Source organism: Saimiri boliviensis, chromosome 2 (genome assembly GCF_048565385.1).
Source record: "Saimiri boliviensis isolate mSaiBol1 chromosome 2, mSaiBol1.pri, whole genome shotgun sequence".
Taxonomy (NCBI): Eukaryota; Metazoa; Chordata; class Mammalia; order Primates; family Cebidae; genus Saimiri; species Saimiri boliviensis.
In genome coordinates this window covers 87,750,106-87,765,822 of record NC_133450.1, presented here as the reverse complement: position 1 = coordinate 87,765,822, position 15,717 = coordinate 87,750,106, and the positions used below count along the sequence as shown (strand labels likewise).

General features: G+C 42.9%; 1 long non-coding RNA gene across 1 annotated transcript in view; it reads left to right on the top strand.

Annotated features, from left to right (window-relative positions):
* The window catches only part of LOC141583612 (uncharacterized), a 442,534-nt gene that overhangs the window by 209,138 nt on the left and 217,679 nt on the right, over window positions 1-15,717 (top strand). The window contains exon 4 of the long non-coding RNA XR_012516287.1: window positions 9,134-9,237. This is a non-coding gene — a long non-coding RNA (uncharacterized LOC141583612). The remainder of the gene's footprint in view (window positions 1-9,133; window positions 9,238-15,717) is intronic.

The window sequence follows — 15,717 nt, the reverse complement described above, 5'->3', positions numbered from 1 at the left end:
TAATATTTAATACTTCTATTCAAAATAAATAAATCTTTTGTAAAAAAAAAACCCTAATTATTATAATGTAGCAAATTCCGCATATGTAACTAAAATTGGATGTAGTGTTTTGAAAATGCTCCTAAGCCCTCATTTACATGTTTTGAGATTCGTTAATTATTCCCCTTTTATGCATTAAACAGAACTCTAAATTTCTACCTGCATTTATTATTCATTTTTTATCTCCCAAATTTAACTGATTCTAATATTTAAATTTTATCTTTTTTAGATACTGAGGATGTTTGTATTTCAAAGAAATCTTCTGGATTTGGACGCGTTGTTCTGTTCTAATCTTGTTCTAAGGATCTATAGGATGCAGATGGCTTATGAAATTCTCAGGTGGAGTTTCTTATTTGACCCTAGGCTTATGGGCAAGATTTCGCTATTGCAATTTTTAAAAATACACATTTTTGAGCACTTAATACATGACCAGTGCCATGCAGAATGCTTTCATATATGCCATTACATTTTTATTCTGCCACAATCCTGTGAGATTTGTTTTCTCTACCACCATCGGTAGATAAGGACACTGAGCTCAAAGAGGTTTACTCCCTTGATGTAAGTGTAGGATTCTAAATTATCCATTCATCTAAGTCCCAATCCAGTTTATGTCACAACTACAAGATTTTGAAGCCCATTCTTCCCCGTTGCTAAAGGTGAAAGGTTTGGAGGAGATGAGGAAATGTTGCTATATAAATCAGAACTCACGAGGTATCGTCATGGGCTTGGGTCCTTGTGGGTGCCAACCTCTGTCGAGTGGAGGGGACAGTCTGGGATCAGTGGCCTTTGGTACCAAACTATCTGAGCCTGTGATAAACAAGGAAGCGTCTGGTTTTTGGCCTGTTGGTTTCTCAGTGATGATGGTCAGCGCCTGCCAGGGAGAATTCACATTCTTGCCTAAATGCAAGTGGGTAGACATACAGTATGGCAGATAGTCACTATCCATGAAGACCTTTGTAATTCATAGTACTGCGGTTCCTTAATTCCTCTGAAAAAATGCAAATGTCCACATGCAGGGAGCTTGTATGAATCATCTGGTGTAGATAGCAGAGGCAAGAGGCTCCACTGAGATTCTTTTGAGACATTCCCAGGAAAACTACAATAAAATTCAGATTTCTTTTTTTTTTGTTTGTTTGAGATGGAGTCTCGCTGTGTCGCCCAGGCTAGAGTGCAGTGGTGCAATGGCTCACTGCAACCTTCTCCTCTGGGTTCAAGCAATTCTCCTGCCTCAGCCCCCTCAGTAGCTGAGATTATAGGCACCTGCCACCATACTTGGCTGATTTTTGTATTTTTAGTAGACGAGGGGTTTTACCTTGTTGGCCAGGCTGGTCTTGAACTCCTGAGCTAGGTGATCCACCCATCTTGGGCTCTCAAAGTGCTGGGATTACAGGCATGAGCTACCATGCCTAGCCAATTCAGACTTCTTACTAAGGCCTGCAGGTGCCGTGTGGTCCAGTTACTGTCTCTCTCCCAGCTCCTCATGTGCCTGTGCCTCACGTCTCCAGGCCGCACTAGCCTCCGGCACCTCCACTTCTTCTATGGAGTGGCAGTGTGGGACTGTGTCAATCAAATGAGGCTCACCTTAATTCAAATCCAGATCTGTGGCAAACTGGCTGTGGACCATGACTGGGTCAATTAATCTTGCTGTGTCCTGTTTCCTCATTTGAAAAGGGCGTGATAATATCCTCCTGGACAGACTGTTGTGAAAAATACATGAAGCCATATGTGCAAAGCATCATGCATATATACATCCTATATACACAGGATGTAGATGCCAGTTAAATGTGAATTTTCTTCTTCCCATTCAGTCCATCCTGCATTGTGCATCTCATACACATTCACATTTCATCTTACACATGGGGTGAGTATTAGCCTCAATCCTATTTTACAGATGAGGAAACTTAAGGACACTGCTGCTAAGTGATTTGCTCAAAATTCCCCTCTTAGAAATTGATGCAGCCACTGCGTGATCAAATGGTCTTTCCTTCCCATCAGAGCTACCTCTTTCCTCTGCCTGCAACACCAAATGTCAGACAGGTAGATGAAGTGGAAGGAAATGAATCTACTGGCCAATTGAGCTCTTGGGATGGCAGAGGGCATCTGCTTCAGCCCCAAGGGCAGCGCCACCTGCTGGAGCTAGAGGGCCTTTGCTGAGGAGAGGAGCAACTCTGGGCAGAGAAGGGTGCGCCAACCTTGTGTTAGAGCCCAGCACCTGCCTTGAGAGCACCCTAGTTTCTCTACCTGCTAATTCAGGCCTGGGCTCTGAAACGAATAAAACGGCACGCAAGTTATTATATTTACTTGTCACTATTATTGAATGCCAAGGAGCTTCAGCAAATTGCCCCGGGCACTGTGATGCTCGGGCTGTGGTTGCTGGATGTCAGGTGAGCTAATGAGCGCACACAGCAAGTGTTCATTTGGGTGGCAGCAAAGCAGTAAAGAACACGGATTTAGAGTCAGACTTCATTTCAAACTCCTAGTCCATTATGTATCAGCTGCATGACTTTGGGCAAGTTATTTTCTGGATTTTCTATTTGCTCCTTTCGTGTTATAGAATTAATTCCATCTACCTCACAAGGCTTATTTGGAGAGTTACATGTGCCTGCACATGTCAGCTTGCAATAGATGATGGCGACTACGACCATCCCCCTTTCCTACAGGTAGCATTATCATCTCAGTCAAACGTCTACAGAAGTATTTGGAAATATCTAAGGATTCCTATGATGACCATACTGGAACAGAGCCAAAGCGTGGAGGCACACCTCGTTTCCAACTTGTGTTTTGTTTTGCAACTATGATAAGTGAATTCTGGGGGAATTAGACACTTTACTTCTGAACACTTCTTAGATAGGGTGGAAGTAATGTGAGTAATAAATTACCCTTACATCCCCAAGATCTTTCTGGTCATTATTCTCTAATCTAATTAGAATGCCAGATGCAGATGTATCCATCTTCATCAAGAAGCAGTGGTAAACTGGGCAAAATGCTTACTGCAAAGGAATGTTGGTATAAAGGAGGATAGATTTTCTGTGAAGTGGCAGAGATTCAAACAGAAAAACGTCAGCCAACCTCCCTAATCAGTAGGAAGGGCTTTGTCAGGCTTTCTTCCTGAATATGCATGTCTAGGTACTTGTTTTTCTTTTAATAGACACTCAAAAGTCTGTGTTAGAAATCTTCCTAAGGGTTCGGGTGAGGTGACTCTTGCCTGTAATCCCAGCACTTTGGAAGGCTGAGGCAGGCAGATCACCTGAGGTTAGGAGTTCGAGACCAGCCTGGTCAACATGGCAAAACCCCATCTCTACTAAGAGCACGAAAATTAGCCGGGTGTGGTGGTGCCTGCCTGTGGTTCCAGCTAGATGGGGGCTGAGACGGGAGAATTACTTGAACCTGAGAGGCAGAGGTTGCAGTGAGCCAAGATTGCACCACTGCATTGCAGCCTGGGTGACAGAGCAAGACTCTATTTTTTTAAAAACACAACAAAACCCTCCTAAGGCTTGTAGAGTATATTCTTGCTTACGTGGATTTCCTCCCTTAGGTGCGACGGGAAAGCATCCAAGCTTCCTTGGGTCCCCTCTCGCCACATCTGTCAAAGTTTCTAGGGACTAGAATCTAGATGATAAGTGTCATTCATGGTTATTCTGTGACACCTTTGACTTTCTGGGGCATTTGTGTATCTAAGGCATCCAGATGACATGGCAGTCGAAATGTCTGACCAGTAAACAGTGATACTGCTCGAAGAAAACACACCAATGGAGAAAGATCTCTGTTGAACCTCCAGGGGAAAGTGAACAAAAGCAAATGTTCTATATGCTGCTGTCTATGGAAAGTATAAGCAAATAACTTGAGGACCCCTTCGAGTTCTTTTTTTTTTTTTTTTTTTTTGAGACGGAGTTTCGCCCTTGTTACCCAGGCTGGAGTGCAATGGCGCGATCTCGGCTCACCGCAACCTCCGCCTCCTGGGTTCAGGCAATTCTCCTGCCTCAGCCTCCTGGGTAGCTGGGATGACAGGCACGCACCACCATGCCCAGCTATTTTTTTGTATTTGTGGTAGAGACGGGGTTTCACCTTGTTGACCAGGATGGTCTCCATCTCTTGACCTCGTGATCCACTCGCCTCGGCCTCCCAAAGTGCTGGGATTACAGGCGTGAGCCACCGAGCCTGGCGAGAATAACTAGTTCTAAACCTAGCTCACCTTGCTTGTATATTTATTACAATTCCTGTATTTGGTTGCTTCTTTCCTCCCTCCCTCCTCTTCCCTTCCCCACCTTTTCCTTCCCTTCTCCTCCCTCACTCCCTTCTTCCCTCCCTCCCTTCCTTCTCCTTCCCTCCCTTTGTTCCCCACTCTGTTCCTTTCTTCCTCCCTCCCTCTCTCTCTCCCCCTCTCTCCCTTCCTCCCACTCTTCCTCATAATTCATTTATCTGTTCCTTCAGATGAATGGCTATAGCCTGGTGAAGGCAAGGATCCTATCTAGCTATCTTGATCATAACTTTCTCGTAAATGTAGTAGGAGCTCAATGTATTTTTGCTAATAAAGGGATGAATAGACGTTTACTGAGTACTTACTGTGCTCCTAGTTTTTCAATCCTTAGGGTTCAAACTGTGTTTCCCAAACTGTAGTTCTTTACGTGCTGCCTTCCCATAATTCACCAGATCTATGAACTACTTTTTCTTCTATTTTTTACATTAAAAAAATTGACTTTTCTTTATACTTAGCCGCATCCAAAGCAATAATATCAGTGAAAGTACACATTAGATATCGGCATTTTTCAATAATTCACATCAAAGTAAATTTTTTAATCACATTTTAAAAGACTATTGTATCACCTAAAATCATCTCAAGGGCCTCTATTAAGATACAAATCTTATCTGGAATGAAGTTAAAATAATATTGATCACACCCACTTGAACCTCTTAAATAAAGGTGGCCCAGAAGCGGAAGTTCTGCAAAGAAGCCCTTTGGGGTGAGGACTGCTGCTCATGGAAGCAGATGACCCTGGCATTCCTGAGGGTCAGTGTTTCTGTAGAACGTGTCTGCAGTTTGTGGTTCTACCTCTTTGTAAGTTTGATTAGATAAATCGTTTGCTGAACCTTTGTCCCTCATCTCTAATATGGTTGTAGCACCACCACCACCTCATCACTTCAGGGATAAAAAGCATGTGAATTGTGTAAAGAACCATTTCTATCCAATAATAACTATAGCCATTGCCACAATAAGTATTTATTTATATTATTATGAGGTTACTAGGCAATTAATGTGACGCCAAATGCCAAAAAGCAGAAGGGGGTCACTCCAGCAAAGGGCTGGAGAAGTATTTCTTTCATTCATTCTTTCATTTATTCAATAAATACTTGACTATGTATATCCTAGCCCCAGAACTCGATGCTGAAAATATTACAGCAAAAAGACAGATATAGTCCTTCATCTCATAGTCTGGTGGGAGAAACAATTACATCAACAATTACACATATAATTATTTTATTATAACAGTGATAAATGCCAACATAAAAATACAAAGTGCACATTGGGTGTGGTGGCTCACACCTGTAATCCCAGCACTTTGGGAGGCAGAGGTGGGTGGATCACCTGAGGTCAGGAGTTTGAGACAAGCCTGGGCAACATGGTGAATACCCATCTCTAATGAAAATACCAAAATTAGCCAGGTGTAGTAGCCTGTAGTCCCAGCTACTTGGGAGGCCGAGGCAGGAGAATTGCTTGAACTCGAGAGGCGGAGGCTGCAGTGAGCCACGATCAAGCCACTGCACTCCAGCCTGGATGACAGAGCAAGACCCTATCTTAAAAAAAATTTTAAAACCAAAGCGTCATGATGAAGTTTAATAGGAGGGCTAGCTAATCTGAAGTGTTGAGGAGGGCATTCTTGCAGAAGTGACATTTAAGTCAAAGTCTGAAGCGTCATTAAAAATTAAGTATGTATATAAATGGAAAGTAAAAACCCCTTTCCAGATTTTTATGAAACCTGGTGCCCATCTCTTCCTTGCTGCTTACTCTGTTTCTGAACAGCCAAGCGGGGTGTGCAGTTCTGGTAGGTCTCTCTTCTTACTCCCTTACCAGTTGATGGAGCACACCAGCTGATACTGCCTTTTAAAAAGAAACTTGAAGAGTGGCTTGAGACAAGATCGCAGAACTCGGAGAGTAACACACTGCAGAGCACTGCTGAGACCATGTCTCCATTCCTGATTATAACGAAGTCACTGTTAAAAAGTTAGTGTTCATTGCATTCCAGCCTGGGTAACAAGAGTGAAACTCTGTCTCAAAAAAAAAAAAAAAAAAAAAAAAAAAAGTTAGTGTTTCAACTTCTCGCGGGAGTTTTCTTTGCCAAAGAAAATAACAAATGAGGTAGGCATGGATTCATAATTTGAAAATGTCGGAAGGTTAGATTGTGAAATTTATTTTAGCAGACATGTTTAGTGTAACATATAAAGACAGATCACACTCCAGCACATTAGGCCTCTCCAAGTGCTGATGGAGTTTTTCTTCTCAGAGCAGCTAAGAGACGGGCCATCGCAGGTAGCAATGAAAACAAGTATTCTGCCATAGTGGTACAGCCTGCCCTGTGCTTTATGATCCTCAGTAGGCTTCCAGCTGCTTATTTTTATTTAATGGGAGTTTTTTAACAAGAAATATATATGGTAATCCCAGCACTTTGGGAGGCCGAGGCGGGTGGATCATGAGGTCAAGAGATCGAGACCATCCTGGTCAATATGGTGAAACCCCGTCTCTACTAGAAATACAAAAAATTAGCTGGGCATGGTGGTGCATGCCTGTAATCCCAGCTACTCAGGAGGCTGAGGCAAGAGAATTGCCTGAACCCAGGAGGCGGAGGTTGCAATGAGCCGAGATCGCGCCATTGCGCTCTAGCCTGGGTAACAAGAGCAAAACTCTGTCCCCCCCGCCTCAAAAAAAAATGTATGTATATTACAGACAAAAGTAGTAAATATAGATTGATTAAAATTAACTGTAAATTAGCCATTGTGTCACTATGCAGAAAATACTGACAGCCATAAGCATTGGGTGGTATATCTGTATAGACACATGGATTAAAAAATTAACTTGTGATTGTATTGACCTCACATTGTTGGTACTTAGTCCTTCACGATTTTTGCTGTTTTTAACTTTCAATGATGATTTAATTTTTAGAGTAAGCCTTACACCTGCTAAGAAACAAAGACTCCTGAAAAACCCTTTGAGAAGTTACTCACCTCGTAATCCACAACTCACAATCCTTTTCAGCAGAGTCTGTTCACCTTAGGGCTTCCCAGTAGGTACTTGTTGCAGTGCTGTGCAGGTAGCTGCTCGTGTGGAGGCTTGGGGATGGCTGGGGTTGGGCAGCGGTTTTGTAAATTTGTGCAGAAAAGTGACATTCAGGCTTGCCTTCCTTTCTCTTCAGTTTTTAGAACCAGAGAAATAGTAATACCGTCAAGCAGAAAAAGGATTTCAGATGTAGGTGATAGAAACTCAGTATTTTGGAGGAAGGCAAGAAAAAAATCATCTTACCAAAAAAATACATTTGTAGTGTAGTGAAGATGAATCCCACCTCTTAGTGACAGGGGTAACTATATGCTGGAATTAAGCACAGGGCTAAACTCTGTGATATTTCTGAGGTGGTTTGCAATGCTACTGTGCTATAAACATGCTTAAATTAGGTGTTTGTGCTTCCCGGTTCCACGACCAAATGTTTCCAAAGTAATCCCGTCCTCCCCTCTCTTGGGCACCCCCTCAATATTCTGGGACCATTAGGCTTTAACCTTCCAGACAAAGACCCCTCAGAGAGGAGAGCTGGCTATGGAAGGGACCATCCACAAATTCCAAGGACTCACGCTGGTGAAAGATGAGTTGGTTATGGAAATGATGCAATTAGTATACCTGTTGGGGACGTAGGTGATTGCTACATTGTTCACACAGTGCCCCACATTGGCTGATTAAAGCAGAAAAGGAACGCAGCATTGGTAAGCACATCCAGTATGACACGCCACAGGGAGAGCAGACAAACAGCCCCTCGGAGGTGACTAACTAGGGTTGAACTTTACTTGAAGCTATCTTTAAGATTAAGAAAAAAAAAAAAAAGGAAAAGATTTGTGTTGGGAAATATTCTGCTTTCTTAATAATCTTTGTCCAAAATTTCTGTTAGAGCTTCAATATCTATATGACTTGTGAAAAGGAATTATGATTCTCTGCTCTTTCCAAAACAAAAAGACCTGAGAGTAGTCCAAGTGAATAATACTTTTGTTTACCTAATTATAACTATAGTAATAGATATCTTTTGACACTAACTTTGGGCATTTTCTTATTTATTGTCTCATTTGATTTCAACAACAATAGTATGAAACAGGTACTATATAGTTAGCTTGGTACTAAAGATGAGGAAACTGGGCCAAAGAAAAGTTTTCTGCAACTCGAGTTTGGTTCCAAGTTCATGTTCTTGACATTGAACTCTGCTGATCATCCCAAGTTCCTTTCTTTTGTACTTGTGACAAGCCTGCAAGAGCAGTCACTCTCTTGTGACATGAGAAGGATGAGCTTGGGGCTCTGAAGTGCTTCATAGCAAACCAGAGAAGCTTTGCAAAGCGTGCTGCCAATAAGCCCACTCTTGGGGGCTTGTTTTTCTGGGCTCCTCATGCCAGGTCAGAATGAAATATTTCACTTAGATAATTAACTGGGAGGGGAAACCACACAAAAAGTCGTGGTGCTCAGAGATTTAAAAGCATGATTTAATAGAAGCTGCAGTTTCACTTTCACTCGAGGTTGAGGCATCTTAAAGACGAAAAGAAAACCATAGGGCAGAGTCAGGAGAGCGGGTTGGGCCTATTCTGGGTCAACTGTCTGGCCTAGGGCAAGCTCTGGGCTTCTCTGAGGCTTGATTTCTTCACATATTAAATAAGGAGTGAGCCAGATAATCCCGGTCTGCCTCACTGCTTACGGTGTGAGATTTGTCTCTCTGCTGTGGCTAGGAAGTTACAGAAAGGGGGCACTCTCTCCTTGTCTTCCACTGCTCCCTTCCCCCAACCCCTCATGTTAGGAAACAACGTTCCAAAGAACTTTTCTGAGAGGCCAGTTACTGACAAACTTATCTTTTAGTCTAGACTGGAGTGTCACAGACCCAAGAGCTGTTGTGGTCAGATGGGGCATCTAAAAACAAGCACACACACAAAACAAAGCAAAAGGAGACAGTCCACTGCAAGGTCAGTACCATTTTGCTGAAAATATCTCTTCTTCTTAATCGTATTCCGATTTTCCCCCTTTTGATAAAGTTGGTCGTCTAGAGGAACAGATCTCCATCAGGAGAAGAACACCTGTCTGTGTGCACCCCGCAAGCCTACCTGAGCCCCGCTGTGGGCTGGCCTGGCCGGGGCTGCCAGTTGGCTTTCTCTGCCCTGGAGGCTGTGCATCCTCCATCAACAAGTTGTCACGACGTCAGTTTTTAAATCCTGAGTCAATGACTACGTTGTGTTTATGCTGATCATTTATATTTACCCAGAAGTTTCTTTAAGGTTTAGCTGAAATCCACTCTTCTCGAAAGTACCTGTAGTTACTCACAACTACTTGTTTAAAAAATAAAATAAAATAAAATAAAAGTGGAGGGTGAGGGTGGGGGAAGCCGAAGTAGAGCCTGACAAAGGGAATCCAGGAGTCATATACAAGACTAGGAAATCTGTCATTTTCTGGAAGTGGGCATGCCTGCCTACTGCCTAGTGTAGTACCTGGCACATACTGGGCACTCAAAAAAACTATTCGTGGAATGAGAGGATGGATGGACGGATGGATGGATAGCGATAGAGAGATACTTAGTGGATGAGATCACACAGCTCTAGAAGGCTAGGTTCTGTGTTAATGATGGGTAGCCAGTTGGAGGCAAAACTGGGACTCACAGGTCCGCCAATTTCACACACAGGGCTCATTCTACAGTCTGCTCCCTGTTTTTGTGTTTTTTTTTTTTTTTTTCATGTACAGCTTAGTTCCTTAAACATATGCAAATGTAAACTAATGTTCTCCTTGATGCTTTCTCATGTTCAAATGTGTGATCTCATCTCACAGTATAGGGAATACCCAGCACTAAGCAGGTGGGGGGCGGTAGCTGCAGCCACTTAGCAGATGCTTCCCCTTCTGTGGGCACACTTGGAGGTGTACACAGCATAGACTAGGCAGGAAGGAGAGAACTGTCTCTCTCCATGTCTCGAGTCCAATAGCTGGATTCTTCTGGGTCAGCACAGCGTTAAGCAGAAGCCATGCTGTTAGCCCTCTCTGTGGCATCTTCTTTGAATTACTATTCAAATGTGATGGAAAATGCTGTAACTGAGGGCCACAAGCTTCTCCTAGATTTATTGGAATTTGTTTTTTTTCTCTTTTATTGATACAGAATGGTTTGCATATTGTGGGGTACACATGTTTGTTACATGCATAGAGTGTGTAATGATCAAGTCAGGATATCTGGGATATCCATCACCCGGAGTGTTTATAATTTTTTTATATTGGTATCATTTCAAGTTGTCTCTTCTAGTTATTTTGAAAGGTGCTTTGTACCTACAACTAACCTCTCTCTCTCTCTTTTTTTTTTTTTTTTTTCTGAGACGGAGTTTCACTCTTGTTACCCAGGCTGGAGTGCAATGGCGCGATCTCGGCTCACCGCAAACTCCGCCTCCTGGGTTCAAGCAATTCTCCTGCCTCAGCCTCCCGAGTAACTGGGATTACAGGCACACGCCACCATGCCCGGCTAATTTTTTGTATTTTTAGTAGAGACGGGGTTTCACCATGTTGACCAGGATGGTCTCGATCTCTTGACCTCGTGATCCACCCGCCTTGGACTTCCAAAGTGCTGGGATTACAGGCTTGAGCCACCGCGCCCGGCCTTCTCTCTCTCTTTTTAAAGACAGAGTCTCACTCTGTCACCCAGGCTGGAGGACAGTGGCCTGATTTTGGCTTACTGCAACCTTCGCCTCCTGTGTTCAAGCGATTCTCCTGCGTCAGCCTCCCGAGTAGCTGGGACTACAGGCACACACCACCACACCTGGCTGTTTTTGTATTTTTTAGAAGATAGAGGGTTTCACAGTTTTGGCCAGGCTGGTCTCGAACTCCTGACCTCAAATGATCCGCTGACCTCAGCCTCCCATAGTGCTGGGATTACTAAAGAACCTCTCTTCGTCTCTCTCCCCGACATCCACCCTTCCCAGTTTCTGTCTCCTCAGATTTTTCATCAGCCCAGAGCTGAAGACTGCTCTGGCAGGGATTTATTAAACTCACACAGCCTTGGCACCCTCTCCCCTGGTTTATCTTCATGAAACGTTGTGAGGAATAGCATTTCCTGCACACTGTTTGAAAATCACATTCTAAATGTTTTGGGGGTACTTTGGTGGTTTCTAAGCTCTTTATTAAAAACAACATGTGCTGTGCAAATGTATGTGACTTGAAGTTGTTCAAAAATGCAGTTGTTTCTCTTAACAAGAATTATGTCAATGTTAAACTTAAGATTCTTAGAAAATAGGTGATTGAGAAAAAAATTTTAACGTAATTCTGTCCTAGTTAGGCAAAATTGATCAATTCACTGAGACATGAAAGAATTCCAGGATTTTTCTGGCTGGGTAGCTGGCTGTCTATCTGTCCCTTTACCTACCTACCCACCCACCTCATTATGAACATTTCACATAGAACATAGAGAAACCTAATAAATGCCCATGTCTTTATCTCCTAGATTTAATAGTTACTAACATGTTCCTGTAAATGGCTCACCAAGTTCTTTATGTTATAATGTTTAAAAATAATTGCCAGTATCATGACTTTTCCCTTTAAAAATTTTAGTATACATTTCCAGAACGAAGTATCTGACTGCTTCCTATGTAAGCGTAATACCCATGTCTCACCTGACAGCATTCTCAGAGATGTGTTAATTTCATCTTGTAGCCATTTCCTGTTTAGTTTTTCAGCTGTCTTCTACAGCTGGTTTATTCAAACCAGGGTCCAACTAGGAACCACACCTTATATCTGGTGATTATGTCTCTTAAGGCTTTTAAAATCTAGAACTAAGTAATATATGAAAAATCAAAAATAAAGAGGGAACTATGGAACAGGCACCAGGTTAGGGATTGATAGATCAAACATCAGTCCAAGCTCTGCCACCAGCCTCCCCTCACTGGGCACAGCACATAGCTCCATGAGCCTCTTTGTCTCATCAATACATTTCATTCATTTATCCGTTCTTACATTTAACAGATATGTATTGAGAGGCCAGGTATGTATTGAGCGTTCAGTACGGCCTGGTTCTTGGTCTGGGCACTGTTCTAGGAAGAAATACGGCTTCCAGAAGATAACAGAATTTCATAATTCCAATTCTTGTGGATTATCTCTGCCAGGATTCATCTCTTTCTTTCCTCTCCATTTCTATGACATTCATTTATTGAGGGTAACAAGTCATTTGTCCCCTAGAACTGAATAATTCTTTAATCATCTGACTTTTTCTTCTTGCAATATCATTTGTCCTGTTCTTCTACCTCCTGTATCTCCTGTAACCTAGAAGTAATATCTGAAAGTTTGACGAGATTTGGGTAGAATTTTTTTTCTTTTTTTGAGACGGAGTCTCACTCTGTCACCCAGGCTGGAGTGCAGTGGCACGATCTCTCAGCTGACTGCTACCTCTGTCTCCTGGGCAAGTGATTCTCCTGTCTCAGCCTGGTGAGGAGCTGGGACTACAGGCATGCGCAGCCACACCCAGCTAGTTTTTGTATTTTTAGTAGCGATGGGGTTTCACTATGTTGGCCAGGTTGATCTCGAACTCCTGACCTCAGGTGATCCACCTGCCTCAGCCTCCCAGGGAGCTAGGATTACAGGTGTGAGCCATTGCGCCTGGTCTGGAATATGTTTTGTGAGAATGTTTCATAGGTGGTGCTGTGTGCTTTGTATTGCATCTCATCAAGAGGTACAGAATGTCTGGCTGTCCCACTTTGGAAGTGCAAAGACCAATCATAGGTTTTAGGTCATTATAGCCAGATGCCCCATTATAAAAGCATTGACTTGTGACTAGTAAGAAATCTGTTTGGTGGTCTGGCACGGTGGCTGATGCCTGTAATCCCAGCACTTTGGAGGCTGAGGTGGGCACATCACCTGAGGTCAGGAGATCGAGACCATTCTGACCAATATGGTGAAACCCTGTTTCTTAAAAAGAAAGAAAGAAAGAAAGAAATCTGAGAAGAGGGGCATGCAATGGAGTTAGTACATTGATACCATATGAATCTTTTTTTTTTTTTTTTTGAGACGGAGTTTCGCTCTTGTTACCCAGGCTGGAGTGCAATGGCGTGATCTCAGCTCACCGCAACCTCCGCTTCCTGGGTTCAGGCAATTCTCCTGCCTCAACCTCATGAATCTCATTTATTTATTATTTTTTGAGACAGGGTCTTGCTGTGTTGCCCAGGCTGGAAAGATGGTGCAGTCAGCTCACTGCAGCCTCAACCTTCTTGGCTGAAGGTATCCTCCTGCCTTAGCCTCCTGAGTAGCTGGGACCACAGGCATGTGCCGCTATGCCCAGCTAATTTTTAAATATTTTTTGTAGAGACAAGGTCTCAATTTATTGCCGAGGCTAGTCTTTAACTTCTGGACTCAAATGATCCTCCTGCCTCAGCCTCCCAAAGTGCTGGTTTTACAGGCTTGAGCCACCGTGCCAGGCATCTGAATCTAATTCTTTATCAACCTTTTCCCTATTGTCCATGGAGTCTTGCTTGAATCTCCTAGTTCTTCAGGGATTGCAAAACGGTAATTTTCTAATTTTGTCATTCTATAGGGAGAAAAGATAGTATCTTTTCCTTACCCACTGCAGGGTTCATGGCTGACACCCCTGTAACAAAAGACAGATTAACAAGGGAAAAACATAACAACTTTATTTAGCTAAAGTTTTGTGTGACATGAGAACCTTCAGAAATGAAGACCTCAGAGACCCAGAGAAATCTGTCTATTTTTATGCTTAGGTTGAGGAAGAATGGCCAGTCATGTACAAGTGTGACTGGACACAGTGTCATTATGACCTAATGATAATGAACTGGGGAGACTTAGCACAACCTGTTTGTTGGGATTTTTCTTGGCCTCTCTGTATCTTCATTCCTTTCCTCCTGGCTTGGGGAAGGACACCTGTCACATGACGATCTCGTGACCTACTTTCAGGGGAGGTCGGTTGGAGGATGATTTTATGGCCAGCTCTTACACAGAAAGACAAGAGAAAGTCAGAGAATGACCTTTCTGCTTCTGCAATTTTCTCAGTTTTCAAGGTCTCATATTTTGGGGTAGCATGTTCTGACCCCTGACGATTCCTTCTACATTTAGTAACCAGTATTCAACCATAAAAGAAGGCCTTGCCTCATCAACAGGGGCTTAATGGTCAACTTAAAATAGAGTTCTAACTGGAAAAAGCATAATTCTTGACTTTTATTTACCAATTTCCAGAGTAAGGTGTTGGTGTAATGGCCTTCTCCAAGATGACAAATGACGATATGTTTGCCGGCTTGCTTTCTCTTTATTGATTCTCATTATAGACACAGGGATTTTACACATTCAGTGTACTTCAATCCATTAGCATCAATTATTAATTTTGATGCTAAAATGGTTCCAACTTTGTGGGTGTCGCTTCAAGTTGGGTCAGTATTTGCGGGTGAAAAATCACAGAAATATACCCTTAGCTGAAAACGTGTGTAAGAACCTGATCGTATCTGGTACCGGGCTAGATGCTGGGTGCAGAGGGCCACGTGCACTGGCTTGGGTTCTTTTGTTCACCCTGAAGAGCTAAGTCCTGAAAGTCTTACCGAATAGTCAAGCACAAGCTGCTGACTGTGCCAGTTCACCTTTGAATGTGCCCTCCTTCACCAGGCAGATGTGGCAGATTGACTCAGCTGTGGCCTCCCAAGGATGCAGCCAGGTAGCTAGTTCAGCAGACGGCAGCCAATGACTCAAATCTACAAAAGGTAAATCAGAACTGAGAGGTTAGGTGGGTTTCAGTTTTTCTGCGTGTGTTTCTGTTTCAGCTGTAACTACAGTTACAAAAGCCAAATCAAAATGATCTCAGTATTTGAGGCGCAGTAGTTGGTGAGGGGTAGGGGTGGAGGTGAAGCGCTCTTGAGAAAAACAGGTGTCGGGGAAAGAATGTTGTGATCCTCCCTCACTGCTCATTAGTTGTGTGGCCAAGGTAAGGCAGCTGGCCATCTTCAGTGGCCAAAACACTAACTCCTCATCCACACAGTAGGCCCGAGGACTGCCCTTCAGAGGTTTGTGGTGATGGCCGGCGGAGACACAGCATACGTGGAAGCATTAAACGAATTGGAAGAGTCACTATTATTAGATAATAATTGGTAGGAAGATATTGGGTAGCTGTCCTGTAGAATGTGTCACAATTCTGGAATTGTCTGATGTGTGTCCTGTGTAGTATCATTTATCTTGTTCTTCTACTCCTTATATGTTCTGAAATCTAGAAGTAGGATCAAAGCTTTGGTTAAATTCTGGTGACATTTTTAATAATGTTTTGGAGACGTAATTGCCTTTCAACTTAAAATGATAATAATTGGTAATATTTATTCAGTGCTTAACTTACATAACCCTTTCAACTATCTCTTTGAGGTGGGTACTGGTGGTGTTATTCCCATTTTACAGAAAAGGAAACTGAGGCCAGAAAAGATAAGTAACTTGCTTAGAAT